The sequence below is a fragment of the Camelina sativa genome, chromosome 11, assembly GCF_030686135.1.
Source record: "Camelina sativa cultivar CO46 ecotype springtype chromosome 11, ASM3068613v1".
Lineage (NCBI taxonomy): Eukaryota > Viridiplantae > Streptophyta > Magnoliopsida > Brassicales > Brassicaceae > Camelina > Camelina sativa.
In genome coordinates this window covers 26463283-26471860 of record NC_141890.1, presented here as the reverse complement: position 1 = coordinate 26471860, position 8578 = coordinate 26463283, and the positions used below count along the sequence as shown (strand labels likewise).

General features: G+C 35.3%; 1 non-coding gene across 1 annotated transcript; it reads left to right on the top strand.

Moving 5' to 3' along the window:
- The first annotated feature begins 8229 nt into the window (after positions 1 to 8229).
- TRNAN-GUU (transfer RNA asparagine (anticodon GUU)) lies at positions 8230 to 8303 on the top strand. The gene has a single exon. It is a non-coding gene; the product is annotated as a tRNA-Asn (tRNA).
- The last annotated feature ends 275 nt before the right edge of the window (positions 8304 to 8578 follow it).

Here is an 8578-nt window from a genome sequence, read left to right as displayed (position 1 = left end):
CTACCCCTGTGGCTTGAGCACAGGACCTCTGTATCCATGGATATTATGGTCGATCTGGACCTCTCGGAACCATAAAATTTTCTGGAACTTATCATACTCTCCGAAGGAAACCCTGAGCCACGCAATCAAGGCTGGCAGAGAATGGTGTGAAGCTCAAGAAAAACCGGAAGCACCCACACCTAAGATGATTAGAGAAACCCTCCAACCGGTGGTCAGGGAGGTCGTTGTGTGTCAGGTAGACGCGGCCTGAATAAGGAGACTAAGCAAGCGGGTTGCGGATGAGTGTTCAGTAATAGGTCCATTGGTCAACACTGCACAAGGACGACCCTAAGAAACTTCGTACGATCACCACTCTTAGTGGAGGCGATCTCCACCCGCCACACTCTCCAAGATGCCAGTAATCTAGGGTTCCCCCAACTCTCAGTCACTTCAGATTGTAAGCAATTAATTGAAGCCATAAACTCGGAGAATCCACCTATGGAATTCCATGGGATCATCTTTGATATCCTCGATCTATCAGCCTCTTTTCAGTTTATCAGATTTTCTTGTCTTTAGAAACTGTAATCGTGATGCAGATGCTTTGGCAAAGCGTGTGTTATCTAACTCTCTACCCATCCCATTTTAGCCGGCTTTCTATTGAAAATTTTGGTTTGCACAAAAAAAGACTTCCACTTCTTAGTTCAATATTAATCCATTGAAATTCAAAGAGCTATAAAGAAGATAAAAACAGTGAACCCTCTTTTCTTCCAACAAGGTTAACTTTGAGAAATCATGTTATGTGAATGAGTATCAAAATTGCAGTTTTTATGAGATTGGTGTCATCATATTTTTTCATATAGATTAACTTTTCGATACAAACAACATAAGACTTTTCTCTAAGTCAACTTTACGGCACACCTTATCGATCTTCCTAGCAATATAATGCGCGAGACAACTGTCAAAACGACATGGCTTTGTCATACTTGCCAAAACCAATTCAAGAATTCATATCTTGATTACTTAATCATTGGTACGTAAAACGCTACAGAAAGATATTGTTAGGAAAATTATATATGTAATTTACAAATAGTTTATGCATGAAGTGATCTGGCATATGTATAGAATATCACATGTCCATTATTATTATTTTTCTTTTATTTTTTTGAAAAGTGTCCCATATGGCCTTACATGGAGACATACAAACAATTTTTTTTTTAAAAATTGTTTTGCGCAACTTTTAGTAGTATATGTTAAAGAATGAAAATCTTCATAAATCATAATATATCGAGCTCTTATCCCTAACGATTTGACCTTGGGATGATCATCGAGATCCTAAGTATGTCTTCCAATGAGTTAACCAAAGTTGTTGTTTATTGCTTTTTTGGCTTATTAATACTTTATATAATGTTGGCTAATAATCAAAAGTTTCTATTCTTGTATCAAATATTTATAAATAACGAAATAAGTGAAGTTTAGAGAAAAATAAGTAGGGTTGAGTTTTATCCAATATTTTATCTACTCTAGCTAACTAGTATTTATTCTTCAAAGACGAGATGACGGGAGTAACCGGCCAAAATCAACCACAACTATTTGTCAAACGCTTTTTCATATCTAAATTTCCATACCCTACAAATAACAACCTAAATTGTGTTAAAATTTAAATTTTCTACCTGAACTATATGAAATGTTGTCAATTTCAATATATATTAGAGCGGTGTTAAATTAGAGGTTAACGGTACTGAGTCAGACGACTTGTAGCGTCCATCTAGCACTGAGATTGATTAAAACAACGTCGTTTTGGTCATTTTTGATATGTTGTGGTTGCTACGAAATGACCAAAACAACATCATTTTAGTTAGTTCTAGTGCCACATGGACGTCATATGTCGTCTAACACAGTTCTGTTAAACTCCGATTTAAAATTATTCGAACAAATGTTGAAATTGACAACATTTCATATAGTTCAGGTAGAAAATTTGAATTTTAACACCGTTTAGATTGTTATTTGCAGAGTACTAAAGTTTATGTATGAAAAAGCGTTCGGGAAATAGTTGAAGTTGATTTTGGTCATTTTTCCGAAGAGATGACATAGTTCAATTAAGATCATCTCCAATTTCAATTAAGACTATCTCCAATGGTTTTTTCTATTTTTTTTTATAATAAAAAACTCTATAATAAAGGTAAGTTTTAATCCAACCCACTTCTATTCCTATCTCTAAAATAAATATTGTTATTTTAACATAAATATATATTTAAATAAGTTAATTGTGTAAACAAACCTTCAACATCATCACTTAAAATAAAATAGAGGGGGAGTAGAAAAAGAATGCCTCATCGGAAATGATATAGTTAAGATGAGTTAAGTAAATAGCCTAAAGTTTAAATCAAAATTAGATAAAAACATGCACTACACTGTAGGGTGTTTTTGTAAATTACTTTTGTTTTAATATAAGTATAGTTTGGTATAAACTTAAAAGACATCTAGAATTTTATATTTTATCTTTGCTCAGATTTCGATAGTTTTTACTTTTTACTTACGACTCTCTCTCTTTCATATTAGATGTAATTTATATAGTTTTTGCATGCAGATTAAGAAATCACAAAAGTCTCCTTTGCTTTACCTCTTTTACATAACATGATTAATTACAAACCAATAAGAAAACATCAAGTTAAATATAATTGGTTAAAAACTATTTTACATAAAGTTGAAACTTATTTTACAACAAAATAATATTCCTCAAACTATATATAATATGAAAGAGAGGGAGAATTTTACTATAAATAAGTACATTAAAACCTACAAATTTATAGATGTCGTTAGTTTAAATTGTTAGTGTCGCTGACTGGGATGCCACATGGATAGTACACTATAAGAAAGCAGATCAAATTTCCAAGACATTTTCGACAGAATTTATCTCTCGGAAATTTCCAACGGTTTTTCGACGACTTTCAGAGGATTTTCCGACGAATTCTAAGGATCACTTATCTGTCGAATTCTAAGGATCACTTATCTATCGAAAATTCTTCAGAAATCTTAGCTTTCTTCGGAAATCTCTCACAAATTTTTGAGAAAAACAAGTCCGTCGAAAAAGGTCTCAGAATTTTTGGATATTTCAGACGAAATTCCGATGACTAATGACCGTTGTTCAACTCCCAGAGATTTTGAGGAACTTCTGAGAAAATGTCGGTCAATAAAGCTGTGCCAAATGTATTCGTTGGATTTGCCCATTGCAATTTAAAAGGTCCAGAGAAATCCCTATGAAATCTCTCTGAATCTATTTACTATACATATACCTTCGATTCACTTGTTTGGATAACAAAAATACATTCGTCGAAAATCCCTCTGAAATCTTAGCTTCCACCGGAAATCTCTCACAAATTTATGAGAAAAACAAGTCCGTTGAAAAAAACCTCAGAATTTTTGAATCTTTTCTGACGAAATTCCGAGGACTGATGACCGTTGTTCAACTCCCAGAGATTTTCGAGGAACTTCCGAGAGATTGTAGGTGAATAAAGCTGCACCAAATGTATCCGTTGGATTTGCCCATTGCAATTTAAAAGGTCCTGGGAAATCCCTCTGAAATCTCTCATAATCTTTTTACTATATATATACCTTCGATTCACTTGTTTGGATAACAAAAATAGATACAACACCAACAATAATGTCTTCTTTAAATCCATATGATTATTTCCGTGCATGGATGGATAAACCAAGATATAGTGAGAAACAAGCAAACTTACGGAAGAGTTCAAAGAAGGTCTTAGGCAATTCATGTCATTCGCATCAAACCAGGACATTATCCGAGAAACAGGTACTATGTTATGTCCTTGTCCAAATTGTTGGAATTATAGAAATCTTGAAGTAACTTTAGGAAGCACTTGTTTAAGAATGGATTTATGCCGGCTTATAAGATATGGTATGCACATGGAGAGAGTGAATCAATGCTAGATTATGGTAGTAGTAGACAACATCATAGTGTAGAGGAACCATCGACTGAAGTAGACGTAGGTACATTTCAGATGGTTAACGATGCATTTAGGGCAAATGCACCCTCATTCACTCAGGATGGAGATAGATTAGAGCAGCCGAACTTAGAAGCCCGTAGATTTTTTGATATGTTAGATGCGGCGAATATGGCGTTGTATGATGGTTGTAATAAGGGTCATTCACCATTATCAGCTGCAGCTAGGTTGATGGGCATAAAGACGGATTGGAATTTATCAAAGGGTTGTGTTGATGCGATTATAGATATTGTGAAATAAATTTTGCCGGAAGATAATATTTCACCAGCTTCATACTATGAGGTACAAAAACTTGTATCTGGTCTCAGTTTGCCATATCAGGTGATAGATGTGTGTAGTGATAATTGTATGATTTATTGGAGAGAAGACGCAGGCCATACTTCATGTCGATTTTGTCGTAAACCTCGATATCAGGAAACAAGTGGAAGAGTTCCCATACCATATAAATGGATGTGTTATTTCCCGTTAGCAGAGAGGTTGAAAAGGTTGTATCAATCAGAACGTACAGCGGGGTCAATGAGATGGCATGCGGAACATACCTCAGACGGTGTTATTTCACACCCGTCGGATGCAAAAGCATGTAAACATTTTCAGTCAGTATATCCAAGTTTTGCATATGAGCAAAAAACATTTATCTTGGTTTGTCTACAGATGGTTTTAATCCTTTTGGGAAACATGGGAGGCAATACTCATTGTGGCCAGTTATCGTGACACCTTATAATGTACCACCGTCTTTGTGTATGAAACGCGAGTTTATCTTCCTCACTATTCTTGTTCCAGGTCCAGATCATCCAAAGAAAGCACTTGTCTTTTTGCAGCCATTAATTTACGAGTTAAAAATGTTATGGGAACATGGTGTAGAAGCGATCGATGTTTCAGTGAACCAAAATTTCAACATGCAGGCGGTGTTTATGTGGACTATAAGCGATTTTCTAGCCTATGGTATCTTATCAGGATGGACAACACATGGACAATTATGTTGTCCGCATTTTCAAGATAGCACCGATGCCTTTCAACTAAAACATGGGCGTAAGACGTGTTGGTTTGATTATCACAGACGATGGCTCCCTGAAGACCATCCTTATCGTTAGAACACCACATTATTTAGAAAGAACAGAAAAGTGTGATAGTCCACCTCCTGAGTGTTCTGGGGAGGAAATTTTGACTCAATTAAGAGATTTTGGTGCTGAGAAGACAGCGGTTCCGGTGGCAATGGGCATGATACCGTTGATGGATATGGTGATCTTCACAACTGGCACAACTTTAGTATTTTTTGGGAATTTCCATATTGGAAGGATCTTTTGTTGAAGCACAATCTTGATATCATGCACACTGAAAAAAATGTCTTTGATAACCTCATGCACACATTACTTAATGTTCAAGGAAAGACAAAAGACAATTTGAAGTCTAGACTTGACTTTCCTGACATATGTTCTCGAAGAAAACTTCATGTCATTTCAAATGGGAAAGCATCAACCCCTCGATTCCGATTAGATGCACCATCCAAAGAAGCGTTTGTAGAATGGATTATAATGCATGTCAAATTTTCAGATGGATATGCATCTAATCTTCGTAACTGCGTGAATATGGGAGAGGGGATGTTTCAAGGAATGAGAAGTCATGATTGTCATGTCATTATGCAACGTCTCATTCCATTTACCTTTGAGCATCTTTTGCCCCATGACGTACACAAAGCAATTGCAGGTACACAAATTATATTACCGAATATAATATTACTTTTAATTTTAATTATATGTTTGTATATCTTAATATTTTATCATATACTGTGCAGCTTTAAGTGTGTTCTTTGGTGATTTATGCACAAGAACACTTACGGCATAAGGGATACATCGCCTAGAGCAAAATATCCCAGTGATCCTATGACCGAAGAGCCTTTGACTTCCAAGCAACCTCATCTTACAATAATCACATGTATTTCTGTAAGCAAAAGTGGAAAAAGGGAAAGATAAGCCGAGTGGTCTAAATCCTGATGTTTGGGCTTGCTTTATCCGTTATTGGAGTAGCGAGGAGGCAGAAGCTAGTTCAGTTCAACACTCTAAAAACCATAGGAGCGAACATGGTGGAAAGGGAATGGCGACCCGCAATGCTGGCTCCATGTCCTTTAAAAGACATGAAAGGAAAATGGTAAACTTTTATCACAGTTACTTTTGAAAAACATTTTATATGTTATTTAGATTTATATCTTTGTTGAAGTGTAGGCAATTGAGGCCGGAGGAGTTGTGCCGGATTGGTTAACGGTGATGGAATCCACCCACACAAGCAAAAAAACGGGACAAATCCAAGATGTGGTTATTGAAGAGCGGATCGAGAAGATTAAGATTTGAAAAATAGAACGGCTCACCCAACTCTCACAAGATGACGCATCGTCTATAATTGATATACCTTGTGAGGAGATAAACCGAATGTGTATTGACGTATGTATTTATGAATATTATTTATTTACATTTTTTATTTATTTAAAACTGTTAAATACTAATCTTCAGTAATTATTACATAGGAAATTCCTTTAGTCAAGGAACGGAGACCCGGTTTAGGAAATCTTCCATCAAAAGCCGAGAGTGTCTCTTCTGTATTTCCCCAAGACAATGAACATGTTCAACAAGCTGAAGATCTTAACCGCATCATAAAAGACAAAGATGCGACGGTGGAGGAGTTGAAGCAAGAAAATATCACCATTAAGGAACAGAATGCCGAGACCCATGCTACACTCTCCCAACTTTAAGCTTTCATAGCATCTCAATATCCCGTACAGTTCCCACCGCCTTCCGCTCTTTGATTTGTTTTTATGTTTTACTATATATTTCATTTTATTTTTGTATATATAAAATTATTGTATATTTTTGGATAAATTTGATATATTAGTTTTTGGATGATTTGGTTAAATTTCATATAAACTATTTCGTAATAATTTAAGAATTTTTAATTTCAAAATTATATTTTCGTATTATATATATATATTAGAACTAACGTCGTCCTCTGAAAGTCCTCAGAAAAACTCTCGCAAGTCCTCACAATTTTTTTCTCTCAAGCATCCATCGAACTTGATACGTCTGGAATTCCCTTTGAAATAGAGTCCTCGGAAATCCATCAAACTTTTAATACTCTTGGAAATCCCTTGGAATTAGAGTCCTCAGAAATCCGGTCGAAAATTTGATCACTTGGTAAATCCTGGGAAAGTTTGAAACTCTTGGAAGTGCCTCGGAAATACTCGTTTCTCGGAACACCCTTGGAAAATATGTTGTCGTCTAAAATCCATCTGAAATTTTTGACGGATTTTCGACAAATATTAAATTTCCGACCAGTCATTTCTGAGGTCTATTTTTACTTGGAAACCCGTTAGAAACGCCCTTTTCCGATGAAACATCGACGGTATCTTTCCTCTGAAATGGACTGTTTTCTTGTAATGGTAAAACGACTAATTTTTACACAAACGAGTCTAACTGTCTAACCAACTAAAACAACATCGTTTCATTAACGGTATTTTAATTACACTACCATTCAAATAAGCTTTGAGTTCAAACCAAAGTCTACAAACTTTTAAGTATGACTCACCACAAAAACTAATGTTAGAGTTTGGATGCATCTTAATAGAATTAGGTTTTGATTTGTTCTCCTTCTCTTGGATGCATCTTAATAGAATTAGGTTTTGATTTGTTCTCCTCCTCTTGGATGCTCTTACGTTCTTTTCATTACCGCTTCATCTAGACAACTATATCCATTATCCATAATTAAGCATAGTTTGTACTTTCTTAACCTTCTCACATTGGGTGTTATCCTAACTGAATCTTCCATCTCTCAATTTTCCCCAGTGCATCATTTAGTGTTATAGGTATCGATATATATTCTTTCCATAGGTTAGACCCATGCATCGTTAAAAATTTGATTCAAACTACGCATATAAAAACTTTGGAATAAAATTCACCATAAAATCTATAAACATTTGTAGGTTTAGTTAGGCCCAACTCTTACCATCATACAGTGTTGTGTTGATATTCAGAACCACATAATCACACAACTAGGCCGACACACAACAGTTTCTAATTTTTGCTCAAATTATAGAGCCAAAAATATTTCCTTTAACCACATTACGTACTTGACACTTTGACAGAGTTTGTTCTTGTGTTGCAGCTTCTGGGATTTAATAACCCTGCCTTAATCACAGGAATATTGTTAAATATATTATATATGTTTGATATTACAACAATAAGCTGGAATAGCTCAGTTGGTTAGAGCGTGTGGCTGTTAACCACAAGGTCGGAGGTTCGACCCCTCCTTCTAGCGTTTTATTTTTGCTCTTTCAACGATATTGGGCCTTAAGGAGCCCATACTCTGATTCATGTTATACACAGCATATTATAGGCCCGCGAGGTGTACCGAAAATGTGTATCAGTATTGCATATGTTCCTTTTTTTTTTTTTTTCTTTTTTTTTTTTTTGTAAAATGTGACACCATTTTACTAGTCAAATGAATATATAGATAATTCTGCCTTTTTATAATTTATTGATGTATACTGCGCGAATGACAACGTTGGTCCATTCTCTAACGGAACAATGGAT